At 45.1% G+C, this 12863-nt stretch overlaps 1 protein-coding gene across 1 annotated transcript in view; it reads left to right on the top strand.

Annotated features, from left to right (window-relative positions):
• Nucleotides 1-12863, top strand: part of LOC147417578 (transcription factor SRM1-like) — a 70910-nt gene that overhangs the window by 44377 nt on the left and 13670 nt on the right. The gene's annotated exons all lie outside the window — the stretch shown is intronic.

Below are 12863 nucleotides of genomic sequence, written 5' to 3' on the forward strand. Positions count from 1 at the left end.
ACAGGGAATCATGGATACCTACAACAAAAAGATCACTGTACAGAGCAGGGGAAAGACTCACATTCTGGATGTAAAGCTTAAAGGGGAGTCTATTCCTACTGTATCAGCTTCTGCTATTACTTCTGTAATGAAAAAGCATCTTTCTGCGTACTTGGTTTTTGCACGTGAAGTGTCAGATTGTGATGAATCAAATTTATCTGTGCTAGATAAAGAAAGGTCAATGTTTTTACAACAGTATAGTGACTGTTTTTCCGATTCATTACCGTCTCAATTACCGCCAGAGAGACCCGAGGACCATGCGATAGATTTGGTGCCAGGCTGTAGCCCACCAAATAAGCCTCCGTACAGGGTTAGTGCGGCTCAGCAGAAAGAGATAATGGGCCAAGTACAGGAGTTGTTAGAAAAGGGGCTGATTCAGCCCAGTTCATCTCCATTCTGTTCTCCAGTGTTGTTGGTGCAGAAAAAGGATGGCTCATGGCGTATGTGCATCGACTACCGTGCACTGAACAAGAATACCATCAAGAATAGGTTCCCTATACCTAGAATTGATGATATTATCGACAAATTAGAAGGAGCAGCTATGTTTAGCAGGATAGATCTAAAGAGTGGGTACCATCAGATCCGCATTAGATCAGAGGATGTGCACAAGACTGCTTTTAGAACGACGTTTGGCCTTTACGAATTTTTAGTGATGCCCTTTGGTCTCACAAATGCTCTTGCTACGTTCAATAGGATGATGGACAGAATTTTCCGTCCACACCAGTAGTTTGTTGGTACATTCTTTGATGACATGATAGTCTACTCAAAGAATGAAGAGGAGCATAGGCATCACTTGGCCATTGTATTCAAAGAGCTACGCAGTCATAGGTTGCTCATCAATGCAAAGAAAAGTGAGTTTTTTCTGGAAGAGATTCACTTTCTGGGACACATTGTCTCAAAGGACGGTGTCAGAATGGATCCTGCAAAAGTCGAAGCGATCAAGTCATGGCCAAATTTGAAGACGGTGCATGATGTCCGAAGCTTTTTGGGACTATGCTCCTATTACAGAAGGTTTATCCGAAATTTCGCTGAGATTGCTTCACCTTTACATGCTCTTCAAAAGAAGGCAGTCACCTTTAGATGGACACAAAAAGAGATTTCAGCTTTTAATCTCTTAAAGGAAAAGATGACTTCGGATCCAGTCATTGTGTTGCCAGATCTTAGGAAGTCATTTGTGGTCCAGTGTGATGCCTGCGGTAGTAGCATTGGTGCTGTGCTAATGCAAGATGGCAGGGTAGTAGCCTATGAGAGCAGAATTTTGCAAGGGCCAGAGATGACCATGCAGGTCTATGAGAAAGAGTTACTGGCTGTGATTCATGCGCTCTTAAGTTGGAAACACTACCTGCTAGGTGCAGATTTCGTTGTCCAAACGGATCATCAGACCTTGCGATACTTCTTGACACAGACAAAGTTATCTGAGAAGCATATGCGATGGGCAAATATCTTGTCCATGTTCCATTTTCAGATTGTGCATGTCGAAGGCAAGAAGAATGTTGTGGCTGATGCCTTGTCAAGGAAGCCACAAATTTCAGCTGTGTCGATTCCTTATCATCATGAACTTGATGATATGAGAGAACAGTATGCAAATGATGAAGATTTTGCAAGGGTCTTCGAGCAGCTAATGGATGGACAACGTCATGAACACTATCTTCTTAAAGACGGGTTCATGATGATGCATGGCAGATTGTGTGTCACAAAGCCATTGCGACGCAAAGTTATGGAAGAGAGTCATGTCCCACCGTATGCAGGGCATCGTGGTATCGATGCTACAGTTAAAGCGGTAGAGACATTCTTCTATTGGCCTACATTGAGAAGGGATGTGGATGCCTTTGTGCGAGAATGCCTAATATGCCAAAAGGTCAAGTTTGACAGGCAAAAGGCACCAGGGTTATTGCAACCACTACCTATTCCAGATAAACCATGGGAAAGTATTGCTATGGATTTTATCTTTGATCTTCCGAGAACGCAGACAGGAAACGATGGTATTTGGACCATTATTTGCAGATTCAGCAAACAGGCTCATTTTATTCCTGTCAGGAAGAAGATAAAGCCAGATCAGATGGCACGCTTGTTTATGAGCAATATTTTCAAGTATCATGGCATGCCACAGTCGATTGTTAGCGACCGTGATCCACGCATGACAAGTTTGTTCTGGAGAGGTTTGTTTGAGAATATGGGCACCACGCTCAAATTCTCTTCGTCATTTCATCCTCAAACAGATGGGCAGTCAGAAGAGGCAAATTCTACTGTCCTAGATCTGCTGAAGTGTTATGTGTCAGAGCATAAAGGAAAGTGGGAGCAGTATTTGCCATTGGTGGAGTATGCATACAATAATACAGTGCATTCATCAACTGGCAAGGCACCTTTCGAGATAGTTGAAGGTGGCAAGAAAGTTCCTCCCATACTGCATACAAAGGACAAGATATTTGAAGCAGATAAGTATGTTCAGGACATGGATGAAATGTACAAGAAGGTCAAAGTGGCCTTAGAAAGGACTCAGGCAAAGCAAAAGAAAGCAGCTGATCGTCACCGTCGTGAAGTGGTATATTCACTTGGTGATTGGGTGCTTTTACGCTTTGAAAAGGCAAGGTTAAAGAAGATGAAGGGCAAGGAAAGACTATTTCCAAAGCTCAGCATGCGTTACTATGGGCCTTTTCAAGTATGCGACATAATCAGTGATGTTGCATATAGGCTGAAATTGCCTGACAATTGGAAGATTCACAATGCGTTTCATGTGAGTCTTCTCAGACCCTATGTGGGTGATGTGCCAGAAAATATGCCAGCTGAAGATCAGCCGGAAGTCGAGGAACTTGACGAGATCTTGGTCCCTGAACAGATTTTGGCACACAAAGAAAGGAAAGTGAAAGGCAAGGTTGCTAGGCGTTACTTGGTAAAGTTCAGAAACTATCCACCAATGGATGCTAAGTGGATGGAAGAAGGTGAACTTGCAGAGTCACCAACTGTGTTATCACTTTACCTGGAAGCCTTCGATTTGCAACCTACCTTGACCCCTTGAGTTTCAAAGCTACATGGATTGTCAGTGTGACAATGGCTTCTGAAACAAATGATGTACATGGTATTTAAAGTGAGCTCAAATCAAATACCTGTTACATGAATGTTAGAGCTGTACAGATTGTCAGGTTGGCAATTGCTCTTAAGGAAAGTCCAAAAGTTTGGTTAGTGCTGTAGAAGTGAGTATTTCTTGTCAGTTTGTCAAGGATACAATGATTGCTTCTATTGAAGAGTACATGTGTAACTGCATTCTTAAACTGTCGGTTTGGGTATGCTCAAAAGTGTTACGGGATCCAACGTGTACTATAAGACAGTGGCAAAATGTGCAGCTACCATTTTGTCATTGGAAAGTTAGTGACTCAAAGCAATGGCAGAGTGCGAAGCTACCACTATGTCGTTGGGACAGGGTTCACACGCAGGCAATACATGAGTCGACGAGGTGTTGAATACACTAGGGTTGACAATGAGCATGTATGTGTCGTAAATGTGTCGACAGGTGTTGAATACATCAGTGTTGACAGTAAGCATGTACGACATAGATGCAAACGAGGACGTTTGAGATTTCAAGAGGGGGGTATGTCACTAGCGTGTGACTACTATCTATCCTTTTTGTTGATTTCTTTCTTATTATCTATTTACTTTCACTTTTTGGAAACACCCCTCGGGAAATCTAACTGCCCTGCATTGCATAGCTAGTGTGGAACTGTCCAGAGGGAGTCCAGGCCTGAGGGCAAGAGAGCACTAAGGTTGGACAAGGACTATGGTTAGCCAAGTGGGGTCATTGACTAGCCAAAGTGGAATCCTTTGCTACAGAGGCTACATTTCAGTTTTGGATGTGGTCGCAGTGTACAAAGAGGGTCGGATGACCTAGAAAGATATAATGGCAGCATCTCCTAAAATTTAGGGAACTGCTATTTTGGGAACTGAAAATGTGTTGGCGTCATTACCTCCGGAATGACAAAGGGAACATTTTCTTACTCTGCCGTGAAGTCAACTGGGCAACCGGTTGGGATATTTTTAGGCGGCCACCCCGAAACGGGAAAATGCTTGTAAATGTGCCAAGTGGCACATTTTGGTGCAGTTTCCAATGCAAGAAGGAGTTGGCGCTGAATTTGAAGGGAAGAAGGGCTCATTTGCTGATTTTGTCACAGGTTAAGAGCTATGGAGTGCTTGCTTTCCCTCTTATGCACAGTGCGGTGCCAGGAGTGATGCCCTGCACGCTACGCACTGCCCTCTCTCTCCCCTTTGGCAGTATGTTATGCCCCTCTAGTGGGCTCTTCATTTGACCAATGTACAGTTGTGTGGGTTCATGCGCGATTGCCGAGGCAAGAGCCTCTTGCACAGGTACTGGATTAGCTAGCGGCTAATCCCCCCGCAGGTACAGGTGAATTCGGAGAGGTTTCACGCCAGAAATCTCGTCCGATTCAAAGGGCAAGTAGCCCTACAGGTGCGGGAGCTCGAGGACTTGCTAGGGATGCGACCGGCACGCGAAACGGAGCCCGAAACAGTGAATTACAGCCTGCTGTGTATTTTTGCAGGTTTAGGGTTTTGGCCCTAAACGGACCCTAATACCCCCAGGAGGTTCGGGGATGCAAGGGGACCGCTGTACAGGTGATCTGGCGCATTTTCAGGGCTGAAAACAGAGAATTCAGCGTGCTGCAGATTCTCGCCAGGTTTTGCAAAGTGCCCGTATGCGTCGGGAAAGTTGTCAATGCGTGGGAATACTGACCGTGAAGGGTTCTAGTACAGTTATGCTGCCGAAATCGGGCTGGAACAGTGGAAATTCAGCCGAGTTTGTGCGGGGCAGCTTGTAGGAACCACAACGTTTATTCCCTCTTTTGAACAATAAAGAAATACCGAAAGGGGCGCCTAAGTTAGGGGCCAATCTGGTGTCCGTCTTCTCATACAGGTGCAATCTAGCAACCTGTATCCCTCTCCCCTCTTGTTGTGTCGTGAAAGTACAGGTAAAATAGACAAGAGATAATGGGTGAAAGCTAAATCAGGGTTTAAAGTAAAGTCAACCGCCCTTATTGGATCATACAGGCCGGTTACAGATCGTCCCTGAGGATGTCCATAAGACTGCTTTCCGCACAACCTTTGGACTATATGAATTTTTGGTAATGCCTTTCGGCTTGACCAATGCTCCTGCGACATTCAATCGCATGATGGACCGCATTTTCAGCCCGTATCGAGCTTTTACGGGAGTATTCTTTGACGACATACTCATCTTCTCTAAGTCAGAAGAGGAACATCGGCAGCACTTAGACTTAGTGTTTCAAGAATTGCGAAAGCATGAGTTGCATGTGAATGCAAAGAAAAGCGAGTTCTTTCTCTCAGAGATACACTATCTCGGCCATATAGTCTCTCACAATCAAGTGAGTATGGATCCTGCCAAGATCCGAGTGGTAGAAGATCGTCCTATTCCCACTACGGTACATGATGTACGTAGCTTTCTGGGATTATGTTCATATTATCGAAGGTTTATCCGAGGATTTACTCATGTAGCAGGACCACTTCATGACTTGACAAAGAAGAAGATTCCTTTCAGATGGGGATCGAAACAACAAGGAGCTTTTGATCGGCTCAAGTACTTGCTAAGCCATGGACCTATTTTGATAGTGCCTGACTTAAGGAAACCATTTGAGGTTCACTGCGATGCTTCAGGCGATTGCATCGGAGCAGTGTTAAACCAAGAAGGCCATGCAGTGGCTTATGAAAGCAGACGGCTTAAGGATGCAGAGTTGCATGCATCAATCTACGAAAAGGAACTCAGAGCTGTGATTCACGCCTTATCCAACTGGAAGTACTATCTGCTAGGAGCGGATTTTGTGATCAAGACTGATCACCAGAGTTTGCGGTATTTTCCTACGCAAAGGAAACTATCTGAGAAGCAGATGAGATGGGCAAACTTTTTGTCTATGTTTCACTTCCAGATCCTTCACACGGCTGGGAGCAAGAATGTGGTCGCAGATGCATTGTCTAGGCGGCCAAGGGTGAACGCTATCACTTCGGTGTATCACCAAGAATTAGAAGCACTACCGGATTTGTATCCGAATGATCCAGACTTATCCACCATTTGGGGAAAGCTACATCGTGGAGAGAATGAGTTTCCCTATTCCATTCGGGACGGTTATCTCTACCACCATCAGGCCATATGTGCGGTGGAACCATTAAGAAAGAAGATCATGGATGAAGCACACGCTTCGCCTTATGCGGGTCATCGGGGTATTCTCTCTACGACCTTAGCAATGGAAAGATATTTCTTTTGGCCTAGTCTTAAAGTAGACATTGATAAGTATGTCAGGGAATGCTTGGTTTGCCAAAAAGTGAAGTATGATCGGCATAAGACGCCTGGGTTGCTACACCCTTTGCCTGTGCCTAATGAACCTTGGGAAAGTATTGCCATGGACTTCATCATGGACCTCCCTAGAACTTAGACTGGAAATGACACGATCTGGACCATTGTGGACAGGTTTAGCAAGCAAGCACACTTTATACCAGTCAAGAAAACAATCAAAGCAGATCATATGGCTAGGGTCTTTCTAGCACAGATCTTTAAGCATCATGGAATGCCTAAGTCTATTGTGAGCAATCGAGATCCTCGCATGACAGGAAATTTTTGGCGTGCCTTGATGGATAATCTTGGTACAAAGCTGAATTTTTCATCTGCCTACCATCCTCAAACAGACGGGCAAAGTGAGATAGCCAATTCCACAGTATTGGATATGTTAAAAGCTTATGTGTCAGACCGGCAATCTGACTGGGAGAAATATTTGCCTCTTGTCGAGTATGCGTATAACAATACCATACACTCATCGATGGGGAAAGCACCTTTTGAGATTCTCTATGGTAAGCCTTTGCTTCCACCCATCCTTTTAATTAAGGATAAGATCTTTGCAGCAGATGAGTTTGTCCGGGATTTGGACACCGCCTACGGGCAAGTTAGGAGAGCTATTCTACGCTCTGAGGAAAAGCATAAGAAAGCTGCAGACAAGCACAGAAGGAATCTAGACTTAACAGTCGGACAGTTAGTCTTACTCAAGTTTGAGAAGGCAAGACTTAAGAAACAAGCGTCTCATAAGGGGAAGGTGGTAAAACTTTCTACCCGTTACTATGGGCCGTTTAAGATCACTGAGCGAGTGAACGATGTCATCCTCCGAATAGAGCGACCGCTTAATTGGAAGATCCATAATACTTTCCATGTCAGTTTACTCCGGCCGTATATGGGACCGCCTCCAAGCCAGCCTAGTGCTGAGGAACCTCTTGAGGTTGAGGAAACAGAAGAAATACTCCAACCGGAGCAGATAGTAAGTCATCAGGAGCGGTCTCTCAAATCCGGGAAGATAACACGGAAGTATTTGGTTAAGTTTAAGAACTATTCAAATCTAGATGCTCAGTGGATGACGCAGGAGGAATTAGCAGCTTATCCCGAGATACTAGGGGTATATATCCAAGCACTACAATTCAGGTCAACTATTTAGAAGCCAGAGGGATGTTGCTAATTGGACTATTTTCTTATTTTTTAAGATAAATTTCTTTTTTAGGATATTTTATGATGTGCACTAAGAACTGTTAAAAGATTGTAGCTACAGGAACTGCCATCAGGAACGGACAACTCTGATGTGTCATTCGATGGGTGACGGTAAACATCACGAAGGAGTTTCCGTACGTTCGGTGGAAAGGGCCGGGTTACGAGTGCCCCTGATGCGTCACATGATGGGTGACGGGTGCATCAGTAAGGGGGCATCCCGTAGGCTAAGGAGGAAATCCGAACTGAGTACGAAAATACGCGTAAGAACGCAAGCACAAGAATAAAGATGGGTTCAATGAAGCTTTTTACAAAAAGCAGGAACAATCGCGGGAAGGCAGACGCTTTCCCGCGAGGAATCTATGTTTGCATTGCATTCGTGCAGGTGGTTGCATCGAGGGACGCCTGGGAAGTGTTGTGAAATGCATTGGTTTTAACTTATAAGGTTTTATTGAGTTTTTGGGCAGGCTCAGAACAATTTTAAAATATGCCGGCCGCCCACTTAGTAAGTGGGCAGTCACTTAGAAGATAAAGCAACAAAACCAGCCAGCGAATTCTCTCTCCCTATTTTGGGTAGAACAGCGCAAAAAAAAAAAAAAAAAAAAAAAAACCGGCCTCGATCTCTACACGAGCAGCTATTCGTGCCGTGGCCAGGGAGCTATAAAAGCACCACTTGCCCTCACTCAAAGGGGGTACCAACGTTAGCAAGAGAAGACTCTGCCGCAAGAGATCGCGAGACTACGAAGCACGGAAGTCGCTTTTTCCCGCGCAAGAGCGACAGGTATCTATTGTGGATTCGCCATACGAATTGTTGTCTCGTGTTTGTGTGGTTTGTTTTGCAGGAATCTCCCGTCTTACGGGAAGGCCCTTAACGAGAAGTACGGCTTCACGCCTAAGTCCCTTACGGGAAAGTACGGCTTCGCGCCTAAGTCCCTTACGGGAAAGAACGGCCTTGTGCCCAAGCCCTTTACGGGAAAGCACGACCTTCAGGTCTAAGATTACAGAACGGAGGGGTTTCCTCGGGTTCTCATGCTTGTATAAGGATTCTCCCTGAATAAAAGAATACTCTTAACGGGGGGGGGGGACCAGCCCATCTTCTGGTCCCCAATACTGTGTCGATCTTCTCCCTTCTCTCATGTTTTCAAAGAATTATAATTTTCAGATTTTCTAAGTGCTCGTGTACGCTCCCGTTTTGTGACAGAGAATCCTTCGTCGCCTCTCTCATGCTCATCACCTGTATGCGAAGTATCCATTCCGCTTCGGGTGACGACCATGCACTAGGATTTTTGGTTCTTAAGTTCACGAGGAACTTGATTCTTGAGGGTTTCTTTTGCTTGCAAATCGCGTTGGAGAAGGATCTTCTCTTCACCCGAGTTCTACTCTTTTCCGCGGGCACACCCCTTGGCGGCCTTGCGTTCACAGCAAGGTTGCTTTTTCCCACCTCACGTCGATTGGCCGGCCGCTAAGTGCACGGTCCACTCTCAATGAGTGAAAATAGACACAAGGGGAGGTTGGACAAGCCCTTCTTTCTTGGGATTCCTGTCAATCTTCAACAAAACACGATTAGGAATCGACACGCCCAAGTAAACTTGGGTTCGTGCGACCTCAACAAGCAAAAAAAATTCTTGTGGTTCTTGTGGTTCTTTCCTTGAGTAATGCAGAACACTTTCAAAGCTCTGATACCAATGTAAGCTGCAGCGGAATGAATGTTGTATTTTCTCAAGATTAGTGATCTTTATTTGCTCAAGGTTCCTTTTAGTTCTTAGGGAAGGAGAGAGCCTTCCGTCTTATGGAGAGTGCTATGATCACGAACAAAGTGAGTGGATATTGTGCGTGCAAGTGAATGAGACTGAGAGAACGAGAGAACAGAGATACGATACCCGAGAGGTTGTAAAACCCTCCTCCGAAGGCCCCACTCTCGTCGGCGAGAGTGGTCTAATTTTGATTGCACAAAGGTGTACAATGATGATGCATGGACTGATGCAAATGGGGGCTATGTCGATGACGACGATGATGACCTTAGGGCTGAATTTGGTCCTCTTCTATCTGCTGTCCACAAGGGGGAAAATGCTTAGGATCTGGGTGATCTTGGGGCTGCTTTATATGGCTGAAAATCCCTGGTGTTGGCAAGGGAGTGAGGGCTGATAAAAAACGCTGATGAAGCTAGGCTTTGGCTGCGTTTTTACTGCTGTGATCGTAGGCTGAAAACGCTGGAGAATTGCAAGGCAAGGCTGCGCTTTAGGGGCTGAATTTCCTGGTGTAAAACGCTGGTTTCTGCTGAGTGTTGGCGTTCCAAAAACGCCAGGGTTTGGGCTGCCTGAAGGGGGGAAAAACGCCAGGGAAAGGAGCTTGATGGCGATGGCTGCAATGAGGAAAACGCCAAGGGGAGAGGAAGGCTTGATGGCGATCCAAACGCTGATGGGCTGAAAGTGGAGTGGCCTCACCAAGGTGTCTTGGGGAGGGTCTTGCTGAGAGAGGGAGGGAACACCTATTGCTTGGAAGCCCGCTGTGCTCCTTGCTCATCTGCCCTATTGTGCTAACTTGGGTTTGCTTATATATTAACTTACCCAATTCGCCCTACTGAGTTCCCAACAAAAGTCACTTAATAAATAAGTGAAAAATGTCAAAAATAGGATAAAGTCACTGGAAAAATCTCCAAACTGACTCTGATGGAATTTGATGGAAATGCTTATGCTTATGCAGTGTGCAACTAGAGGATATGCATCTACATTGAGTGATTGGGCATGCACGGTCTACGAATAGACTCACAAAAGTGCTAGATCACTTCTAATCTAAACCGACTGAACTTGACGGAAACCCTGTTATGGTGTAGCTTGCCCACGGACACATAGGGTTAGATGTGTCACGTGACAGGATACCAGATTAATCATGGACCTTCCGGATGGTTAAGCAAATCACTTTATTGTATAAAACAATGTTCTCACTCAACCCTACTCTCATAAACACTCAAGAGTGATCAGTCCTCGTTAGACATATGCATTCCTCGTGCGAAAAAGAAAATGCACTTGTAACTTCCTCAAAGAGGTAACTTTGATCAAAGACTTGCCCTCTCACTTAAAGTTAGAGGGTCTTGTGTTCAAAATCTCAGGGGTCAATTTGAATTCCCTTACTCCAAACTTTCTTCGGATAGCCACATATCCGTGGAGGAGAGAGAACAAAAATTTGATGTTTCTGTGTTCAATGGTTCCCGTCCCACTGAGGGGGTGAGATTCGATGTACACTAAGGTGTACACTCTCAGCTTTTATTGCCGACTCCCCCATCTGTTGCAAAGTATCTTGCAGATGCGTCTACAAAATTCGGGCAATAGTCCTTCGTTGAATTTCATCTTTCCTTCCACAGAGAGGATCAAGAGTGGAGGTACCGTGGGCAAGAGTGAACCACTACTTGCTTTGACTCGCTCGTGTTCCTATTGGGCAACCGATCCCAATATTCTTGGATGCCTTCCTCAAAGCGTAGAGGGGAAAAAAAAAATGTCGGAAAATTCAGCCTTAAATTGAATCCAAGTCTTGTTATAAGTTCCTTGCAGAGCTTTGGTATAGCACCAAGTACTTGTAATCCCTTGAGTTGTTTGGTCACATGTCTCACCTTCGACGCCTTTTAGAAATTGCCATTTGCAAAGGAAACTTCAAATCAAACAAAAGCGATAGCTTTCGGGACATCTTCCCTTCCGTCAAAAGTATCAAACTTGATTGAAGTGTTCCTAGGTCTAGAGACCTTCATATCCTTCCCGGAACGATGGTATTTCATGGCTATGGTTCTGGATTGATGTCCATGGATATTTTCTGGATTCTGAAGGATCTTGAGCATTCCGCTCCTTGGATTCTCTAGGTTCTTGAGCATCATGCTCTTGTCGCCTTCTTAGAGAATCCCAAGTCTTGTGTCAACTTCTTGCAGAGAGAAGAATTTTCCCAACTCTGCGAGCTTTTCCTGCAGGACTTAGGTCTCCGCCTGCTTACTTCTCTCTTGGCTTGTCATGGCTTCTTCCCGTATCTTCCGAGAGTCGACCTCTTTTACAGAGAAAGAGAGGAGACCATGCTCTGACCACTGTCACAAACGGGAGTGCATCACAATATAAAATACACTCGGATAAATAGAATTTATCACTTAATACTGAAGCCAAAGGATATATAGAGAGAGAGAGAGAGAGAGAGAGAGAGAGAGAGAGAGAGAGAGAGAGAGAGAGAGAGAGAGAGAGAGGATCGACACAGTACTGGGGACCAGAAGATGGGCTGGTCCCCCCCTCGTAATAGTATTTTTATTATTGAGGAGAAGTCTATACAAGCACTTGAACCGAACGTATTACCACGTTTGTTCTAGAAAAGGACTCGATGGTTCCCAAAAGCCTCAGCTTCCTATTCCTAGGGCAAAACCCTATTCCAAGGAACTTCTGTTCCTTATTCCAAATCCTCGAGAACCAAGGGTTCTCGCCTCTGGATCTCACCTTCCAGACTCTGGGCACGGCATCCTTGCAACTCTTTTCTAACTCTGTTTCCAGAGTCCTCTTCCCGCAGAACAACTTTGATACTTGGGAATCTCAACCTCCGGATCACAACTCGAGAGACTACCTCTCTCGGATCCGTGGATCTACTTCCCAAACTCGGGTACGAAACCCTTGGGCTGATCTGGCTCTAATTCCTCAGAGCGCTTTCTCTGCTCCTACTCCCTCACTAAGAGGAAGTACACCTACAAACAATTACTTAGAGATCATAACATGAAAATCGTTACCTTCAAAGTCTTGACGCTCGAAATGCAACTCGGTTGTCGAAAAGCAATTCCCCGAAAGAGATTTCTACATAGAAAATCCTCTCTTCCAATCCTACACACAAAAGAGGTGTGTTCTCAGGTTCCTTCTCGTGAATCAGCCTCGTCTACAACGTTTATGGGCTGAAAACAGAGAAAAACAGCAGCTTGTCGCGATGGAAACACGCTCTGTAGGCACTTCTTCGCAAGAGAACTCGCGCACTGTGTCCTGGCGACATCTGGTACACTTGGGGCAGCCATGGGCATCACCGGCAACGTCTTCTTTGCGGATGAAATTTGCAGTAGCATCTTCTTCTTGCCAAAATTGATCTTGTCGGGAGAGGGCGTGTGATGCTTTTATAGATCCTTGGCCACAGCAAAGATAGCAGAGCATTGGCTGCTCGCATAGAGATCGCGGCCGTTTTTCATTTTTAAAAAAATAAAATAAAATAATTTGGCTATGCTGCCAGAAAAAGAGAAAAAAATCGCTGGCTGGTTTTACTGCTTCATTTAATCATAGGC

Source organism: Adiantum capillus-veneris, chromosome 30 (genome assembly GCF_014529385.1).
Source record: "Adiantum capillus-veneris isolate H3 chromosome 30, ASM1452938v2, whole genome shotgun sequence".
NCBI classification, from domain to species: domain Eukaryota; kingdom Viridiplantae; phylum Streptophyta; class Polypodiopsida; order Polypodiales; family Pteridaceae; genus Adiantum; species Adiantum capillus-veneris.